This window comes from Lygodium microphyllum, chromosome 3, assembly GCF_053477565.2.
Source record: "Lygodium microphyllum isolate KBCC chromosome 3, Lygodium_microphyllum_v1.1.10, whole genome shotgun sequence".
Taxonomy (NCBI): Eukaryota; Viridiplantae; Streptophyta; class Polypodiopsida; order Schizaeales; family Lygodiaceae; genus Lygodium; species Lygodium microphyllum.
The window spans coordinates 110,684,280-110,706,292 of NC_141137.1; positions in this window are offsets into that span (position 1 = coordinate 110,684,280).

Consider the following 22,013-nt stretch of genomic DNA (forward strand, 5'->3'; position numbering starts at 1 on the left):
AAAATAGGGGCACAGATCCTTGGAGTGCCGCTCGATTCGAGCACCAAAGTGATTCCAGGCATGTCTGGCACTTTCTGGTAGTGTTTTGTACTTATCTGGAAGGCACTGGCCGATTCGGTGTAGTAGACGTTAGTCTAGAAGCATCGTGTGCAACTCGCAGGCCGTCGGCCGCGTCGTCAGACCAGGCCGTCCGAGTCCCAGAATCAGACCAGGCCGACCGAGCCCCAAAATCGAACCAATTTAGAATCGGACCAATCCCAAAAATTGGACAGTCCGATCGGACGTGCCACATGGCACTGGACCAACTAGAATCGAGAATCGGACCACTCAGAATTGGACGAGGCCGTCCGAACCTCAGAATCGAACCAGGCCGTCCGAGTCCCAGAATCAGACCACTCAGAATCGAGGACTAGGCCGTCCGATTTCCAGAATCGGACCACTTTTTGATCCGACTCCCAGAATCGGACATGACCAAAATCAGACCACTAGTCTGATCAGACCAACCCAAAATCGGACGTCCGATTCTGATAATCGGACTCCTGAAAATCGGACATCTTAGAATCAGGACAAAAACTGTCAAAATTGGACAGGTGTCTAGAACACAAATTCTAACGTATCTAAACCCCGAAATTGACCCCAAAGACCACATAGAGCTAAAGGCACATCACAGATCCATCATTGGGCTGAAACTTAGAGCAAGTAGTTCAAAATTTGCCTATAAACGGTCCTCCAAATTGTGCATGGCTTTTACCGTAACGGCCCTGCGGGCCGGGGGGGACTGCCTCCCCCCGACCCCCGCAAAGGGGGCTCTACCCCCTCCGCACCTCCCCCAAGTAGGTTGGAGGGAAAATGCGCATCGTGACAGGTCTTCCAAATTGGACCCTAGTGAAGTAATGGCTCTACACGAGCATGGATTCTCACTTGCAAAAGGGCAACCAAAAGCCCATGCCCGAACAGAGAGAAACAGAGACCCTAGAACATCAATGGGCCAATCTAGCCATCAAGGGCAAAAAGGCCACACCACAAGAATACAAAGACAATGTGTTGTCTAGTCAGAGCGAAATGCAACATCAGCAAGCTACAAATGCCAAGATGACTAGACATGACACTCTTGATGAGAGATGTACCTTGAGCAACACTGCACAGATAACCCAAGACATTGGTGGAGAATCCACATCTGGTCATTCAAGTGGGGACTCAAGGACATCTGTCAGAAGGCTTAAATTTACAAGCCAGGACCCGCAAGATGAAGACATAGTACCACCTGCTTATCTTAGGGTCAAACTCGCCACGAAAAGAGAGCATATTATCGATGCTCTGATTGATGAAGGAGCAGATTTTAACATCTCGACCTATGAATCATGGACCCTACTAGGCCAACCAGAGCTCACACCGACTAGTGCAACTCTTAGCCCTTATGGGGGACACCCACAAGCACTTATAGGGAAGTGCAAAATCCTTGCAACAATCGAAACAGAAAGCTTGCCTATCCTATTTAATGTTCCTCCAAATAGTGCTAGCTGCGGGAAAGAAACCCTCCTAGGAAGAACCTTCAAAAAGGAGACCAACTGTGAGGCCGACTATGTAGTACAGAGGATACACCTGACACTACCGGGTGTGAGGATAGTCACAACCTTTAGCAAGGGTGACCTCATCAAACCTTGAGGGAAAGGCAAGTAAGGTGCTGACATAACAGTCAAGCCTACAAACGAGGGCAAGGACTTGTTGGAAGAGTTGATACAAGCACAGGTCGAACGAAGAGAACCAGTGAGTGAGGCCATACTTGAAACAAAAAGGTCAGGAGACAAGGCCAGGGATAGGGTTTGGACTTACAAATATCATAGAAGACCACGAAAGAAGCCCAAGCCTTATAGACGAAGGCATTGACAGAAAGCTGGCACAATGCCATGATGGATATCGAAGGCATATCTTCGTGCTCAAGGGTATTATGCAGGCAATCATCGGATTTGGGTACCAAAACTCCCTGCTAAGCCACCTCTCTTAGAAGCCCAAATTGTGTCCAAAGCAAAGAGGCGTAGGAGGAAAACTAAACGAAAGGCCAAGTCTCAAACCAAAAATATTGGAGTGATTGAGCCCCTCACTATTGAAATCAAGAAACCAAACATGGCCTATCAAAAAGTAGATCCCTAGCCTGGTGTACTTAGCAAGCAAATATCAGAGGTAACTGTCAAGCATGCACAAGGCCCACTAGTGCCCAAGGAGTTTTTGACTTCCCAAGAGGATAATGGGCACCACAAGCACAACATTACTCATGATAAGGTTGATCACTCAACAAAGCTAATGACAGAATCGCCTAACAATCACGAGCAAATTCTCCAGTCCCAAGCCCACATAGGAGTCCCAGATCTCCTACATCCTCTTCACCTAAATTGACACGTGAAGTGCGGCAGCAGCAGCCTCGTGTCACTGCTCATCCTACACAAGTGAAGGTGCAAAGGGCAACAAAAGACACGACCACTTCTAATCTGCCTAGGGACTTGACACCGCAGTCTACCAATGGTAGCCAGTCACTGAACTAGCCACCACTACTTCCAATCAAGGACCACAACAGCCACAATCTTTGGCCATGACAACACCCCTTGCGGAACGTGTCCTTAGTGGTTTACCTGTGGAGGAGGTGTTGCAACCAAATCCCTCGACAACTCCAGCACTCTCAAAGTGCCTAAAGCCTAGGTTGGAGGAGTTAAACATGAGGGAGTCACCTGAAGAGCTAGACTCTTCGAAAAGGGAGGTAATTGTGCTCGCACAACCTAGCGAGGCTATTCAGCGGGCCATGACTAGGTCCCATGAGGACCCTCTAGAGAAGGGAAATGATGAGGCCCGACCAAGCACATCAACAGTCAATATAGCCCAGGGTCCTGAATTGTTGAGAGATGCACCTTCATTAACCAAGAAAAAGAGGAGAAAACAACGAAGACAACAGCAATCACAAGTGGTTGTGGACCCCAAGAACAGTGGGACGAAGGGCACTGGAGAGCTGATGAATATAGCACTGAGTCCATCCACCAATGAGCCCACTGATGTCTCCCCTAATAGCGGTGAAACCTCAAACACATTCGTGTGCTCTGAGAAATCAAAGCAGCCATTGCCATCAACAGTTGCTTTCAACACTCGATCCACTAACAATAAAACTCGCATTGACAAATCAAGAGTGGATACAACACTGTCACAACAAGGTGACGAACTCACACTAGTCACATCCAAGAAGAACCATAACGCAACAACGAAGCCTCTAGAGACGCATGGAAACCCCAAGGGCATGAGCAATCCCAACGATAACCAATCTGGCTCATCTAGGCCTGAGCCCCCAGCTATGCTAAAGCCCAGGCAAACTCCTAAAACCTTGCATGAGATGGCAACCGAGCAAGCCCTCGCTGAACATAGAAGTGTCGCAGAATGCTTAACTGAGTTGGATGCTAAGCTCAAAGTGTTCGCATGTATCTACGTCTTTGCGGACATGGGCGCATGCCCTAAGGAGCAGCTTGAAGAATACTTGCCATTCCCCTTATCTTGGGAAGAGTAAGAACATCTTGACGAGCACTATAGCAAGCTCTTACATAAACACATGCAACTCATCTCTGACGAGGAGGCTAACAAACTGTGCTTAACCGTCACGTTCAATGAAGTGCTCTGCCGACTGAATCTCATAGACATAGAGCAACTAAAGCGACTAACAAAGGGCCGAAGTCAATTTGAACAACGTTCGTGTGAGAACCGTGTTGCAATGGCCGAACTAGGGGCTCAAATCATGACAATCTCTGAGGAGCGATTGGCCAAATGGCGGTCTCAAAGAGACCCAACGTATGTGGCACCAACTTCCCTACGAGTGCTGACTACCATTCGGGGTAGGGACTTGGCTGAACCTAGCCAAGAAAACTCTCTGTTTGATAAGGTTCTCATGGAGGAGGAGTTACATGTTGCCAGTAGACTCGGACAAGGGTCCATGCTGCTCGATATGGCAAAATATCTATCAGTACTAAGTAAGCTGCCACGAGTGCTAGATGCGTGTGCCATGCTCCAGTACAACCCTAAGTGCTACAATTGGTTCTTATCATCGTGAAGCGACATTATGTATATAAATAAATACTGATTCTTGTGTCACCTTGTATAAACAATATCAGCACACACAAGCAATGATAGTCAAGAGTAGGGAGAAAAGTTGGGTCTGACAAGCTACGCTCCTCAAGTCCTCCTCTCATCACACACTTAGAAGCCGTGTGACCATCCCCACCTCCAAGTGAAGGGCATGCAACCCACACTACTGCCATAGGAAGCCTTGACCAACAACACTGATGATGTAGACAGGGTGCAGTCCCTTTCTATACACCTTCTCCCCTTTTTGGTCTATCCTTCCGAGGATGTGCCCTATCCCACTCCATGACAACCAGTCCACAAAACTTAGCATAAGCCAATATCTGCTAATAGCTGGAGGCAAAACGAACATCATCATGGGGGCCACCCCTTTACGACAAACACTGCATGCCTCACCCCTCCCCTTCTTGTCATATGCGCTTGATAAACCACACTAAAATCCCTTCCATGTGAATAGTTGGATCCTATATCAAGGTCTAACCCTTGGATTGCATCTTGCAGGCTTCCGGACAGAACACATGGAGAACCATGGACATCTGGCATGCAAAGACACTCTTCACAGATGACGGGAGCATGTGGCACGCACCCCTCCACCGAAGCGCTATGTGCCCACCCTCAGGAGGTATGCCAAGAAGCGAGGCCCTAAGCGACACCATCCCGGACGAAGGCCAAAGAATCCTCGAGTCAAGAAAGTCGAGACTCAAAGAAACATACAGCAGGTGGCAACGCCAGTGGCACAAACCCCCAACGTACGCTCGGGCACCAGATGCTCAAGGGCAGACAAGGCGGCCAGGAATAGGGCAGAATTTAATGAACTATTTAAGGACATTTTGGAAACAATCACGGCCCGGGACTACACCATTCATGTCCCAGCCGACATGTTCCCTGCCCAGCCTCATGGGAGCCCCGCACTAGCACCACCCCGGTCACCTAGCCAACCGGACTCACCCCGCCTCGTACCTATCGACTAAATCCATATGATGTACAAGTAGCTCGACAAGTCAGCATGCCAGAACATTTTGTTTTTTGATGAGTAAAGGGGCAAGATCCCCACTTGTACACATTCATGTTACTTCTTGTTAATGTATGCAACCTTAACAAGCAATGAAATAGGCATCCCAATAAACATCATAGAATTTTCAAAAATTATGTATTATCATGATTACATTGGTTCGATGCACTTAACACAAGTGAGCATATACTCTCACGAAGTGAAAAGTGGATGCAGAATGACACAGGTTAAGGTCTAGAAGCGTTTAATATCCAAGTCACCACAAGACCACCAACCCCACAAAGAACCATTATGGAGAAAGTGACAAACATACCAAGAAACCAAAGCCATGATGGAAACGCCACTGGATGAGAACCCAAGGACACCTCTATAGGAAAAGCACATATTGCAACTGAGCATGGCCAAAGCATGATCATCGATTACCTCCTTCTTCTTGGCCAAACACTATGTTCGGGCAGGAGCCACGCTCTCAACAAGCACGAACGTCTCTTCATCATCCAGGATTCAATTCGCAAGATGCTCTGCCCTTGTCCATGCACAGCTCACTCCAAGTGCTACCTCAATTGTTCGATGTCTCACATGTTACAAAAAGGTTTGCAAAATCTCAAGTGTATCTCTTCATCTCAACAACAGTTTCTCTAGCATCAAGGCCGGTGACACAATCATCTCTGTAATATCAATTCTTAATAGCCTTTGAATCCCAACATTTCTCAATCCAAATGAAAGGCTAACAGCCTCAATGTATGGCATTGATTGTATTCACTTTTCCCACCAAAAAAAAAAAGAAAGAAAGAAAGAAAGAAAAAGAAAAAGAACCAGAAAAAAAAAACGCACATGATCGTAGCACCATACCTAGGGGTACTCAAATTAGGTACGTCCAGTGACCTCGGTCGGCTGGCTACATCCCTAATTCCCTAGCCCTTTGTACATCCCCCACAATTGTTCAGGGCACATCAAGGGCCGGACATACCTAGGGAGCTCACCTCGCCTATGGTTAGACCTATCACCCTGAACCACTTGCCATTTCTTTTGCACTCAATCTCAATGCCATTACAATCAACAGTGGTGAGCAAGGCATGAAAGACAATGGAAAAGTCCACCATACTTTTCAAGCACTACAAGTAGTCACTAGCCACCAAGAGCTAGACATCAAGAAGCTCAATTATGCTACATGGCCTTGACAAGACCATAATGATGTCTCAAGCGATCTTCAAGTGCACTCCCTGTATTCATCGACAAAATTTTCCATCAGCTTAGCCCCTTGCTTCACTGATCCATTGCTATACAAGGAACCAGGCCGACAGTCTTCTAACTAAGCAATATCTAAGTATGCACAAGCACTCACATAATACTTGCACCGAAGTATATACACAGTTTGGGTCCTCAAGTGCATGACAATGCTCTCAGCTTGCTTAGAGTTCGACATGTCTCCCAAACTAATTGCACTATGTCTTGTGCACAATAGAGAAGAATAGCACTACCCTTAGGGAGAGACCACATGAGAGGTTTTCAATTGCAGGTGTTGAAGACTCCAACGAAAGTGTCGTTCGCTCTTCATCAACACCCAACTCTGAATGCTTATCCCTTACCATCCGACAAGCCCGCAAAGAATCGTCATGTGCAGAATCCCCAACACACCAACACTTGTGCTGGCCATCAATGCAATCCCCACACAGAATAGCCCTACCACCAACTCCAACAACCTTCCACCAGCCACCTTGGCCACCAACAGGCCCCCAGGACCTTCTGCCACACTACCACCAACACTCCTCCACGAAAACCACAAGCATCCTTGTCACCCACATCTTCGGTGCAAGCTACAGCCTGCTACCTATGACGGTGAGTGCCATGGGACTGGCACTCGTCTAGGAGGGGGGTAATGTTAACCCCAACACGAAGAAAGCAAAAGGAAATAAAAAAAGACGCAAGGCAAAGGCGGAAAAAAGGTAGCCTGACTGAAGAAAGAATAGGAGAAAAGGCCAAAAGCGCAAGGGCAACCTTAAAATTCCAAGCAAATACAAAAGGGGAAAGGTGAAATTTAAAATAAAAAGGCGCACCCTGAAATCTTGTAAAAGAGCATCGGGCTTGTTCAGATTCAAAGAGGCAGATAGATGACAGACAGAGTGAAGCAACTAGCTTCCTCTCTCACACTCTATTATTTATACCACACTCAATAGTGAAAGATACAACCTACGGTCATAAGACCATTCACACCAAAGGCACCGACTTATTTAATGTATCTAACTACTATGGCTAGACTAGCTGTGTCCAGCTCATGTCGGTCAACACACACTAAATGAGCTTGATATTCTAACACTCCCCCTCAAGCTCAAGACAGCATATGTACTCCAAGTAGCTGTCTAAAACCACAGAACTTATCTTTACCCAGAGACTTGGTAAAGATATCTGCTACCTGCTCATCAGTCCTCACATGCATAAGATCAACCTTTCCTGCAAGGACCATCTCACGAATAAAGTGGTAGTGTACCTCTATGTGTTTTGTCCTGGCATGGTAAACTGGATTCATGGCCAGGAGTACACTACTCAGATTATCACATAACAGTTTCACTGGAGCATCAACCTGAATATCCAAGTCAGCCATAAGCTTGAGCAGCCAAGCAATCTCACATGCTGCCAATGCAGCCCCCCTGTACTCTGCCTCAGTACTAGATAAAGCAACCGTAGGCTGCTTCTTGCTGCTCCAACTGATCATGCCGCTACCAAAGCCAAAGGCATAGCCACTCGTAGATCGTCTGTCAGTTGAGCATCCTGCCCAATCTGCATCTGTGTATCCAATCAGTATCAAGGGCTTATCTCTGACATAGAACAGCCCATAGTCTACAGTGGACTTAGTATACCTCATGATGCGTCTAACTGCATCCAAGTGTGGCTTTCTCGGCTTTTGCATAAACTGGCTTATCAGCCCTACTGCATAGCTCAAGTCAGGCCTAGTGATGGTCAAGTAAATCAGACTGCCGACCATCTGCCTGTACATAGTCACATCTTCTACTTCAGCCCCAGTGTTCATGTCTAGCTTTACATTCTGGTCCAGAGGTGTATCCAGTGGTTTGCATTCAGCCATGCCATACTTCTTAAGCATTTCCATGGCATAGTGCTTCTGCATCAGCCATAAGCCATTTTCAGCTGGTACGACCTCAATACCCAAGAAATACTTCAGATCTCCCAGATCTTTCATGTCAAATTCAGATTTCAGCATCTTCATAGCATGCTGAATTCCCATGTCATCATTTCCAGTGATTATCAGGTCATCAACATATATGACCAGCACTACCAAGCCACTGTCAGTCTTCTTTGTAAACAGGCTGTGATCAGCCCTGCCAACAACAAATCCAAGACTCTGCAAGTAACTTCTGATCCTAGCATGCCAGGCTCTCGGAGCCTGCTTCAGCCCATACAGTGCCTTTTTCAGCCTGCACACATAATGCTGAAAATCAGGGTGCTCATACCCTTCCGGCTGAATCATGTATACATCCTCTGTTAAATCACCATTGAGGAATGCATTCTTAACATCCATCTGCTGCAATTTCCAGCCTTTTGCAGCAGCCAAGGCAATAACAGTTCGTATGGTTGCCATTTTTGCAACCGGGCTGAATGTTTCATCATAATCCAAGCCATACTGCTGAGCATATCCTTTAGCGACCAGCCTTGCTTTGTACCTTTCTACACTGCCATCAGACTTACATTTGATTTTATAAACCCATTTGCAGCCAACAGGCTTTTTCCCTTCAGGCAGTGGTACCAAATCCCAAGTCTGATTTTCAGCCAAGGCTTTCATCTCTTCGTCCATAGCCATGCACCAGTTTTCATCCTTTGCTGCTTCAGCATAAGTACCTGGTTCTTTGATCTCCATCACTTTTATCATGTATGCATAATGCTTTGCAGAATAACCAAAGTACGTCAACCTGTCAACAGGGTATCTGACCCTCTGCGATCGTCTAGGCTGTGGTGCACTACTCGATTCACCTCTCTCATGAGGCGGAATGTACCTGTTCTGCCTCGTGCCAGGTGTATAGACAGTCGGAATACCAAGTTCGCTGTCTAAAGTATCACTAGACTCATAGCCCAAAGTCATTCTGCCAGGTGTCATCATACCATCCTCACTAACTTTCTCTTTTCCTTTGCTGTCCAAGACATCATGTCTCCCCCTCACTGACATACCCGTGTCAGTGGACGGTGAGCTCCTCAATCTCCCTGTCCATGGGGATACTGTCTGACTGATAGGTCATGTCATAGCAGTGCTCTGCTGCATATCAACTGTAGAGACATGAGTGGAAGGCAGATCGGATGGCACTGCAACTGGTGAGACATACCAAGAGCCCAGCTCATCAAAGATGACATCCCTGCTTACCAAAGTCTCCTTGGTAGAGGGATCATAACATTTGTATGCCTTCTTCTCCTGCGAGTATCCAATGAACACACTCTTATGTGCTTTGGGATCCAGCTTTTTCCTCTTCTCATCTGGAATGTGCACATAAGCAAGACAGCCAAAGACCTTCATGTGTCTTACATCCAGCTTATAGCCATAGAGCCTCTCAAACGGTGTCATGTCATGAATGCCTGCAGTGGGAGTCCTGTTCAGAATATATGCGGCTGTCACAACAGCCTCTGCCCAATAGTAAAGCGGCATATGCTTCTCATTCATCATGGCCCTGGCAGCTTCCATTAGAACCATGTTCTTCCTTTCAGCTACTCCGTTTTGCTGCGGAGTGTAGCTGCAGGTTAGCTGCCTACGAATGCCATTTTCAGTCAAAAAATCAGCAAATTCATTGGAGACATACTCCCCACCGCTATCAGATCTCAAGCAAGAGATGTAACACTCAAATTCCTTCTCAACCTGTGCCTTAAATTTCTGAAAAACAGCAAAGACCTCATCTTTTGTTTTCAATATGTAAAGCCATGTATATCGACTGTAGTCATCAATGAAGGATACATAGTATCTGGAACCCCCCATAGATGCATTATGAGCTGGTCCCCAAACATCAGAGTGCACTAACTGCAGTGGTCGTGTACTCTGTCTTACATGCCTGACAAACGGCAATCGTGACTGCTTACCAAACTAGCAAGCCTCGCAGACATGACCAATATCTGAATATTGGAATCTAGGTAGCCCTGTTACCAGCTGCTTCTTCTGCATGGTCTGCAGCCTCTGCAAATTGATATGCCCCACTCTCTTGTGCCAAATCTCTAAGTCCCTGATAGTGCCAGAACCCTGAGCAAACATAGCGGAATTCAGCTCTGGCAGTGTAGCATCAAGAGTGAACATTCTTCCATTTCTGTGGCCTTTCGCGATCAACTTGCATCCATTGCCAAACTCTTCAATAAAGCAGCCATGCTTATTGAAGCGAACCTGCAAGTTCTGCTCTGTCATTTGACACAGACAATAGGTTCTTCGTAATCGAAGGAACATGCAAAACATCATGAAGATTCTTCTTCCTGCCATCATGTACAACCAGAGGCACTTTGCCTTTATGCTCAATGCTATGTTGCGTGTCATCACCTGTGCATACATAGCCATGCTTTTCAGCCACCATATCCGTGAACCAATCACCATGAGGGGTCATGTGATTCGACGCCCCCGAGTCAATGTACCACACTACATCATCAGATGATTTTTGAGCAGCCTTATCTTTGACATATTGCATGGCAAACAGTCTATCACCAGAGTCATCTGCCTGACTAGACGTAGCATAATGTCCATGTTGCTTGCCCTTCTGATTTCCCTGCTTCTTCCAGCAATCCTTTGCAATATGCCCATACTTTCCGCAGTAGTGACAATCCTTGTCCTTATTTGGATTGTCTGATTGACGTTGCTGCTGCCATGAGCCTCTGCCACGGGAGTTCGATCTCCCCCTGCCTCGAAAGTTGCCACTACCTCTTGCATTTGATGACTGCTGATTGCTATTACTATAGGATGCATTCTGCTGGCCTCCTCTGCCAGATCCATAGCCTCTACCACGGCTACCACGACCACGCTGATTCGAATAAAAAACTGCATCCTTATTCTTAGAGCTGCTTGACCCTGTAGCTAAGCCAAGCTTCACCTCTTCATGAATCAATAATGCAACCAGCTCATTAAAATCAGGCATCTCAGCCCGCACAGATACTGAAGTGTCAAAAGACTTATAATCCGGACCCAAGCCATTTAAGGTCACTGCAACCATATCCTCATCTTCTACCTGTGAGCCAACAGATGCGAGCTGATCTGCTAAGGTTTTAATCTCCGTGACATAGTCCTGTATGGATCTGTTCTTCCTCTCTATGTTGTTGAATTTTTGCTTCAGTTGTATCTTCCTGGCACTCGTAGTTGTGCCATAGTACCTGACCAATATGTTCCATGCATCTGCTGGGGATTTACAGTTCATGATCTGCATCACCATAGCATCCGAGATACATAATGATAGCCAATGTAAAACTCTGCGAGCTCTTTCCGTCCAAGCTCAATGTGCTCGTCTTTGATCAGCTGTAGGATTCCTATCTGGAACTTCAGGTTCAGCCTCAACACCTGTCACTAAGTCCCAGTATCCTTTGCCTATCAGAAAGTTCTCCATGCGGAACTTCCATATTGCATAATTGTTGCTATCAAGCTTTTCTCCCACAATCTGGGTTACATTATCAATTCTATCAGCATTTGCCATGTTGCAGACCTTGCCTGACTACCTGCAAACCAAGATTTTCTTAACAGTTCAACTTCAACCCGGAACTGTTTATGACAGTTTTCTGCAATTAATTGCAGTAAAAAACCAGGGTATTTCAGCCCACTAACAGTCCAAAATAGCTCACACCAAGTGGCTTAACCTGTGAGTAAAGCAGTCAATGCAAATACTATGTATCCACTTCGGTTTGAACTCCTGCAACCTCACTGCCAAGGTACATATATGCAGTCTGAAAATTGTACTTCTGTGAGTGACCAGCAGTGATCTCAAACCCAAAACTGAGTAGTATACATGTCATACATGTCCCAAACTTCCATAGATTACTGCTAGTACATGTGTCAAGCCATGCATAGGCATAGAACCTCAAAACAGTATATAACCAGCATATATGAACATTGTAAATAAATTCCCAGATTTCAAATAGCCAATGCACTGGCAACCTGGATTAATTTCAGTCCCAAATATCCATAAACCATTTGCATTACTTCTGTTTCCAATGCTCAAGCATTCAATAGTCATAGACCGAGTCTTCAAGTACCCGTGGAACAAACCCAGCCAACTAGTTCTTCAGAAATAACCAATTTGTGCTTTATGTCTGCAAATTTTTTTCAAATTTTCAGCCTATCATAGGCTCTCAGATCAGGCCACTTCAAGCTCCAAGATTATGTCAAAAATACCCAAGAAGTATGACATGTCTTCTACCAAGCATCAAGTGCTACATCCAAGTTCAATGTACATGCCAAAGAGCATCCAAATATGCAGGCTTCCCAAGTGTACAATGTCACTGTAAGTTCACTGACAGTTCAGCCCTGTGTATTCAGATCTGTACACCTCTATTACAGCTCCCACATGAGCTCCCACAAGAGCAATAGTAGGATAGACCCTTCAAGAACCTTCCTTGGTATGCATCCAAGCTCTATGCCACCTGACAAGTATTATACTCCTTGAATCTCAGCCAATGAGAGCAGCCTGTTCATAGGCACAGTCCACACAGACTGTTCAGAGTACATTCAGATCAGATTTGCCCACTTGTTGATGCTCAACGGAGCTTTGGTGAATCTCCAGACAAGCTACACTCCTGGTAATGCTCAATAGAGCCTTGGTAAGCAGTCCATGTGCTGAATCTCAGCCATGGAGTTCAGCCTGGAAACAGGCGCAAACACGCTGGCTGAACAGATCTGTGCTGCTGCACATCTTGCTCATTACCATGACAATGATACACTCACTGATGCTCAATCAGTCCTTGGAGGACCTCTCAGCAAGCAACAACCCTTCTTCAAGCCAGAAGACTCCAATGCTTCACTGTACATACCTCTAGTGTGACCTTTGATGGAAATGGCAGGCAGTCCTCTTCTTTTTCCAGCTCTTCAGTTCACTCTTCAAGTCTTCTTATTGAGTGCATTCCACTAGTGAGCCCATTCATGGCTCTGATACCATGTTCAGATTCAAAGAGGCTGATAGATGACAGACAGAGTGAAGCAACTAGCTTCCTCTCTCACACTCTATTATTTATACCACACTCAATAGTGAAAGATACAACCTACGGTCATAAGACCATTCACACCAAAGGCACCGACTTATTTAATGTATCTAACTACTATGGCTAGACTAGCTGTGTCCAGCTCATGTCGGTCAACACACACTAAATGAGCTTGATATTCTAACAGGGCTCTCACCCGTGCAATTTGTAAATGTAGACAGGCGGTGGAAAGGAAGCTAGGAAGATAGAAGGACAATGGGAAAAATGGCCTACGCTACGGCCGGCCATGTAAAGGGGAAAAGGGGATGACCGCCCAAAAGGGATTTAGGGTTTTGTATATAAAGTTGAAAAGTGAATGAGAAGCTCATTCTTGTGTGTGGCCAAAAGTAGCTCTCTTCTTCTTCTTCTTCTTCCTCTTCTTCTTCTTCTTCTTGCTTGCTTGAGCTTGTGCTTGAGAGAGGGAGTGTGAGAGTGTGAGTGAGTGAGTGTGTGAGGGTGAGGGACCGAGGAGGAGAAGCTCTCCATCTTCTCCTCTCTTCTTCTCTTCTCTTCTCTTCTCTTCTCTTCTCTTGCTCGCGGCAATAGAGCTTGGACCGTGGAGCTTGAGGATGGAGCTTGCTTGAAGCTTACACTTGGATCGTGGAGCTACCGGAGTGCGCGGGAGAGGAGGTAACTCGAATGGCACGGAGGTAAGCTCACTACACCCGTAGATATGGATAGCACGTCGGTTATGTGAGAGGTAGCCATTAGTGCTCGGCTTGGAACGCTTGAAGCAATAAGCGGTCTGTGGGTCTTGGGGTTGAGTGAAAGCTCCCACAATATCCTTAGGTTAAGAGCTAAGGGGGGTGTCGTGTCCCACCTCTTGGACATTCGGAAGCTCTGATGTAGGTAGAGATTGGGATCGAGTAGCCGCACTTGACGAGTGTTGTGCTTCCCATGTCCGTTTAGGGGAAGAGGGTGTAGGAGACTTGGGACTCCCAAGTGGCTTTGACACTGGTTGGGAGATTTGTTCGTGGCTGTTAGATGATTTTGCTATTTGCTTTATTGAGCATTTAACCTTGCCATGAGCAATGTTGTGCCTATGATGCCTGCTATCCTCTTGGGGAATCAAAGGCTCCTTGGGCACTAGTGGCTTTTGCATATCCTCAACGATTACATCTGATGTTTGCTTGTCAAGCACACTAGGCTGAGGATCTACCCTCCAATTGGTCCTGTTGGGTTTCTTGATTTCGACCATGAGGGGCTCGAACACTCCACTGTTTTTGACTTGGGACTTGGTTTTTCGTTTAGATCTCCTCCTACGGTTCTTTGCTCTTGATACGTCCTGGCCTTCAGTCGACAAATGAGGTTTAATAGGGGGTTTTGGTACCCAAATCCATCGGTTGCCTACATAATACCCTTTAGCACGTAGCAACGCTTTGGATATCCATCGCGGCGTTGTGCTAACTCTCCATCGATACCTTCGTCTATAAGGCTTAGGCTTCTTTTGGGGTCTTCTACGATATTTGTAAGTCCAAAGGCCGTCCTTAGCATTGTCTCCAGACCTTCTTGTTTCCGGCATGGCCTCACTCACTGGTTCTCGTTGTTCGACCTGTGCTTATATTAACTCTTCCAACAAGTCCTTGCTCTCGTCCGCAGGCTTGATTGTTATGTCAGCACCTTGCTTGCCTTTCCCTCGAGGTTCGATGAGGTCACCCTTGCTAAAGGTCGTGACTATCCTCACACCCAATAGTGTCAGGTGTATCCTCTGTGCTACATAGTCAGCCTCACATTTTATCACCCTTTTGAAGGGTCTTCCCAGGAGGGTTTCCTTACCATATTTAGCAGTATTTGGAGGAATATGAAATATGATAGGCAAGCTTTCCGTTTCAATTGTCGCAAGGATTTTGCACTTCCCTATGAGTGCTTGTGGGTGTTCCCCATAAGTGCTAAGAGTTGCCCTAGTCGGTGTGAGCTCTGGTTGGCCTAGTAGGGTCCATGATTCATAGGTCAAGATATTAAAATCTGCTCCTTCATCAATCAGAGCATTGATAGTATGCTCTCTTTTCGTGGTGAGTTTGACCCTAAGATAAGCCGGTGGTACTATGTCTTCATCTTCCGGGTCTTGGCTTGTGAATTTAAGTCTTCTAACAAATGCCCTCGAGTCCCCAACTGCACGACTAGACGTGGATTCTCCACCAATGTCTTGGGTCATCTGTGCAGTGTTGCTCAAGGTACATCTCTCGTCAAGAGTGTCATGTCTCGTCATCTTGGCATTTGTAGCTTGCTAATGTTGCATTTCGCTCTGACTAGACATGATCTGAACACAATGTCTTTGTGTTCTCATGGTGTGGCCTTTTTGCCCTTGATGGCTAGATTGGCCCATTGATGTTCTGGGGTCTATGTTTCTCTCTGTTCGGGTTTGGGCTTTTGGCTGCTCTTTTGCAAGTGAGAATCCATGCTCATGTAGAGCCATTACTTCACTAGGGTCCAATTTGGAGGGCCTATCACAAAGCCCATTTTTCCTCCAACCTATTTGGGGGAGGTGTGGAGGAGCCCCCTCTGTGGGGGACCGGGGGAGGCAATCCTCCCCGGCCCTCAGGGCCGTTACAGTAAACACCATGCACAATTTGGAGGACCGTTTATAGCCAAATTTTGAACTAGTTACTCTAAGTTTCAGCCTAGTGATGGATCTGTGATGTGCCTTTAGCTCTACATAGCCCTTGGGGTCGATTTCAGGGTCTAGATGCGTTAAAATTTGTGTTCTAGATACCTGTCCGATTTTGACAGTTTTTTGTCCGATTCTCAGATGCCCGATTTTCAAGAGTCCGATTATCAAAATCGGACGTCCGATTTTGGGGTGGTCCGATCGGCCTAGTGGTCCAATTTTTTGTCACATCCGATTCTAGGAATCGGATCGAAAAAGTGGTCTGATTTTCGGAGTGGTCCGATCGGCCCAGTGGTGCAATTCTGGACTGGTCCGATTTTGGATGGTCCGATTCTGGATGGTCCGATTCTGGGTGGTCCGACTCAAACAAACTGGTCCGATTCTCCGATTCTAGGTGGTCCGCCGACTCGGACGAACTGGTCCGATTATGGACTGGTCTGATTTTGGGTGGTCCGATTATGGACTGGTCCGATTCTGGGTGGTTCGATTCTAGGACTCGGACGGCCTAGTCCGATTCTGGGACTCGAAAGGCCTGGTCCGACTACGAGGACGGCGGCCCACGAGTTGTGCACGATGTCTCTAGGTCAACATCTACTCCACTGAATCATCTAGCGCCTTCCAAATAGGTACAAAACACCACAAGGAAATGCCAGACATGCCTAGAATCACTATGGTGCTCGAATCAAATGGCACTCCAAGGATCTGCGCCCCTATTTCCCTGTTTTAGCATGTTATACAATAACAAAAAACCCTATTGTTTGCTTCTTTTTCTTTGTTTTTTCATATCCTAAATGTATACAAATCACAAAGCAATCACCTACACTACTCCAACATGCTTTTCCAAATCCAAAAACCAAAAACCTACTTGCTAAGGAGATCGAATACCTCTTCAAACTCCCTCGCTTCCTACCTATCTACCTCAAGCACCGGTTCGGGGAAAACCCTACTCAATGCTCGATTTGAAGCACGCAAGCACTCAAGGCTTGAATCCATTGGTCCCGGCAACGGAACCAAAATGTGGGAGTTCACGCTCAACCGCCAAGACCCACGGACCGCTTATTGTTTCAAGCGTTCCAAGCCGAGCACTAATGGCTACCTCTCATATAGCCGACGCACCATCCATATCTACGGGTGTAGTGAGCTTACCTCCATGCTGTTCGAGTTACCTCCTCTCCCGCGCACTCTGGTAGCTCCATGATCCAAGTGCAAGCTTCAAGAAAGCTCCATCCTCAAGCTCCACGCTCCAAGCTCCATTGTCGCGAGCAAGGCAAGAGAAGAGAAGAGAAGAGAAGAAGAGAGGAGAAGATGGAGAGCTTCTCCTCCTCGGTTCCTCACCCTCACACACTCACTCCCTCACACTCTCACACTCCCTCTCTCAAGCACAAGCTCAAGGAAGCAAGAACAAGAAGAAGAAGAAGAAGAGGAGAGCTACCTTTGGCCACACACAAGAATGAGCTTTTCATTCACTTTTCAACTTTATATACAAAACCTTAAATCCCTTTTGGGCGGTCATCCCTTTTTTACATGGCCGGCCGTAGCCTAGGCCCCTTTTTTCCATTGTCCTTCTATCTTCCTAGCTTCCTTTCCACCGCCCATCTACATTTACAAATTGCACGGGTGAGAGCCCCCGGCGCTCCTTGAATTAAACCATGATGCGCTTGTGCTCTTTTACAAAAGTTTTGACTTGCGCTTTTCCTTGTGCGCCTTTCTCCCTTATTTAGGATTCTTCTCCTTGTGTGTCTTTGTCTTCCATTTCTCTTTGCCTTGGCCTTTGTCTTTGTCTTCTGCTTGCTTTTCCAGATTTTCCACCTTCGTTCGTTTGAGGGTTAACACTTAATCTTCATCTTCCATCCACCATAGCATCTGCCATGCTCTAGATCTCGCATCTTTTGACATTCTTCACTTTTTCTTATTCTCTCCTTACTAGGTGCATATTTTTCTTTGAGTGAGAGGTTGTTGGGGGTAAAGGCACCTATTGCCTAACCGCGCGTATATTCATTACATTAATAATACCACACACCTCTACACTACAGGTGGTAGCTGTCCATCACTACCACTTCATTCTTTATTCTTTTAGTGACATTTGAATAAGGGAAGGCCAATTACACATTGTGACTGTTGGAGTTCCCACATACAGTGTCTCTCTCTCTTACTCTCTTGCTCCATCTGCCATAGCTCTTGCTTGACTCTTGCTTCCACTTGTGTGATTCCACCCAGGCTCTACCTTTCATAAGGAGTACCCACCTAGCATTTGGCCATTGGTCTCTACCCCAACATTGAGCTTTTTGCATGATAATTATAGATTTGCTAATTCTATATCTAAATTGTGTGCATTTCACTTTGAATCTCATTCTCCAATATTTGAATATTTTTGGAAATATTGCAATGCATATTACATTAAATCTGGTTTTTTTGCAATTTCTTGAACATTATTGGAAATGAAGCTACTTAAGCTCAAGGAAAATTTGTCATATTTGGAAGCTAGAAGATCAAGGCTTAAGTAGGGAATCAAGCTGGGTGTTTAAGTAAGGCCTTCAAGAAGGGACTTTTATCTCTGTATTATAGAAGATGAAAGCGAGATACATTTTATGTTTTAGTGAGATCGTGATATCTATGGGTTGTATAGTAAGTTAGACTGCTCCTAAAGGTACTTTGATGAAAACAACCTATTTAGATGTAGTTTGGTGAGTCAAGTTGTTCATGCCATTTGCCCAATTTTTTTCATGTTCTAGAAGCTATAGGGCATGAGTTTTATAAAAAATGAACCTTCTCTATAACCTTTGGACTAAGTTCAAACAAGCTAGAACCATTTTTATACTACAAAGAGAAGACATATATGTTTTGGAGCTTATTTTGCTTAAGATGGATAACTTACAAAATACCCCCAAAATTTATGAAAAGATTGGTATGCATTAAAAAGTTGTCAAGCTCTTTTACTTTTACTATTGGTTGGCCATTATAGTAGTGAGCATTCAATATTGTAATTAGTTGGTCTCTTTTGAGCTTACAATCGAGTATATCTTGATATTTTGGTGTGCAAGACATATTGCAGTCATTATGGATTCCTTATTTACTTCTAAAAATATGCTATTTAACATTGAAAATTTGGATGGCACTAATTTTTCTTATTAGAAAGAGTAAACATATAATGTATTAATTTAGAAAAAGCAAGTAATGTCAATCAACTGCAATGGTTTTAAGTCTGATGGCACGGATGCATATGTATGGGGAGAAATGGATGAGTTGGCATGTTACACTATCATGTTGACCAAAGTCTTCTTATTTTAATGTAAAAGACACAATAAGAGGTGCATACAAGGTTTGCAATTTGTATGAAAATGAGAGTGTTTCTTCATAAGTTTATTGGTTGAAAAAACTCATTGATCTCCACATGGAGAAAGGGAATTCTATATCCAACCATCTCAATGAGAGCTTAACACCATTTTCAAATAGTTGATAGGCTGAAGAAAAGGTATTCTTCATAATTTAATTAAGGCTATGTTCTTGTTGGTCACCTTGCCTAAGAGTTGGGATACTTTTAGGACATCCATTAGCAATTCAACACTTGCATGTAATCTTACAAATACTAATGTTGAGAAAATTTGCTCCTTGAGGAGATGAATAGAAATAAAAATTCATGTTCAAAGAACTCTAGTGTACTCACTATGAGAGGAAGTTCAAATGCTAGGGAAAACATTCATGAGAAATGAAAGGGAAGAAGTTTATCTAGAATACATGGCATAGCAAGAAGCGTATGGAATGCTTCTTGTCTAATAAGAAGGGATATATAAGAAAGATTGATGCAAATGAAAGAAGAAGAAAAAAAGAAAATTTTGTAGATAGAATGATGGCAAAGAGAAAGAGAAGTCTAAGATAAAAGAGGTTAATGCATGTAATATTGATAAAGATGTCTTCTATGTTTCCTCTTTTGGTGATGCATTCTTGGTTGCCATAATGGCATGTCATAAAATTGGACTATGGACTCGGGAGCATCATTCCATGTCAATTCGTTTATAGAGTCATTCAATAAATCACTACTTTGATATCGAAGATGAGGATGCATCTAATATGTGGCATTGTTGGTAGAGAGGATGCATATTTATCACTAGTTAATGGATCTTCTTTCGTCTTATAGAATGTACAATATGTTCTAGACTTGATTAAGAGTATGATTAGTACTAGACAATTTGATGATTATGATTACAAGATGGTCTTTGAAGTTCCTGCATGGAAAATTTGTAAAGGGCCTCTTGTTATTGCGAAAGGGCATAAATCTAGCATTTTATACCCTTTACATGTTTCAAGGGTTAAAGACCATGTTGTAGTTGTCATTGTGACCATCATTTTCTTTATTGCATTGCCATTTAAGCACATATCAATTATTAGAATGAAAGCTTTGTACCATTCGAATTACCTTCTATGTTTGAAATTTTCTAATCTCTATTTTTGTGAGCATTATCTTCTTGGTGAATAAACTAAATTATGTCATAAGAGAGGTGATGGCACTAGAAGATTAGAGTGCTCGGATTTGATTCATAGTGATTTGTGTCAGCCTATGCCTACTCTCTTATTAGGTGGAGCTTCATATTTTGTCACTTTCATAGATGATGCCACTAGGAATATTTGGGATTACCCTCTTTGAAAGAAGAGTGATGTGCTAGATACAATCTAAAAGTTATTGGCATTTGCAAAGAATTAGTTGGCGAAAAGTGCATAAGAGCTAACAATGGTGGTAAATACGCTTCTAATACCTTTATGAAAGCCAAGATATTGAAAGAGAGTGTAGAGCTCTTGAAAATCTTGCTCAAAATGGTGTAGTTGAAAAGATAAACATGACCATTTAGGAAAGGATTCATCGTATGCTTTTTAATGTTGGTCTCACTAATGGGTTTTGGGTTGAAGCTATAAAAGCCACAATACACTTGATTAATAGGTCTCCTAAAAAGCCATTGGATGGCAAAATTCTAGAGGACATGGTCTAAAAAGAGACCTAGTGATGATCACTTATGTGTCTTCAATTGTGAAGCATTTATGTATATACCTAAGGATAAGTAGAGTAATCTTGATCCTAAGTCCAAGAAGTGTATCTTTCTTGGATATGGGAAGTTAGGAGAAATGGGCTATTACTCATGGAATCTTGAGTCTAAGAAGGTAGCATTATCCATAATGTCATTTTTAATGATAAGATCCATAGGCAACCTAGTCAAACACTTGAAATCCACATCATAGTGTTCTAGAAGGATGGACGGCTATCACATGAGCAATATATATGACCTATTCCACATGATGCAAGGCTTGGACAACTAGTTAACGCTAAGGTGGAAATACCATAGGTAGATGGATAACCTCATCTTTTATATGATAAAGAGGTGGGACAGTCCAAGGCTCCTATTGAGCTAGATGTATAGTAGTTTACGATGATGCCTCTTCTGAGGAGATGTAGAGGATGCTTTGGTGAAAAATGCTACTTGGCAATGACCAATAGTCAATATGACCACCTTTAGTATGGTACTTGCATTGCTTGCCAAAGAAGACATGGAGTTTGTTTAGATGGATGTAAACACAACTTTCTTGCTTGAATATTTGCATGAGGATATATATCTATAGTCGCACGAAGGCTTTGTAATGGAAGGCAAGGAATAATTTGTGTGTAAGCTACATAAAAGCATATATGGTTTGAAACATGCTCCTAAGGAGTGGTACCATAAGTTCAATGCCTTTATGCAATCTCAGGGGTACAATAGAAGTGAGACTAACTTTACTGCATATATACTAGGAAGGCTATGGATAGCAGCCTTATGATTTTGATTCTCTATGTAAATATACTACATATACACTAGAAGTGAGACTAACTTTACTACATATACACTAGGAAGACTATGGATAGCAACCTTATGATTTTGATTTTCTATGTGAATGATATGTTGATCATCAAGGACTAGGGGAATGCTAGTCACATTCTTGGCATATATAGAGACAAAAAAAAAGTCTCAAAAGGAATACATTGGGAATATATTCAAGCATTTCAATATGGAGATGGGGAAGGTGATGAGTGTTCCGTTGCCTCCATATTTAAAACTTAGCCAA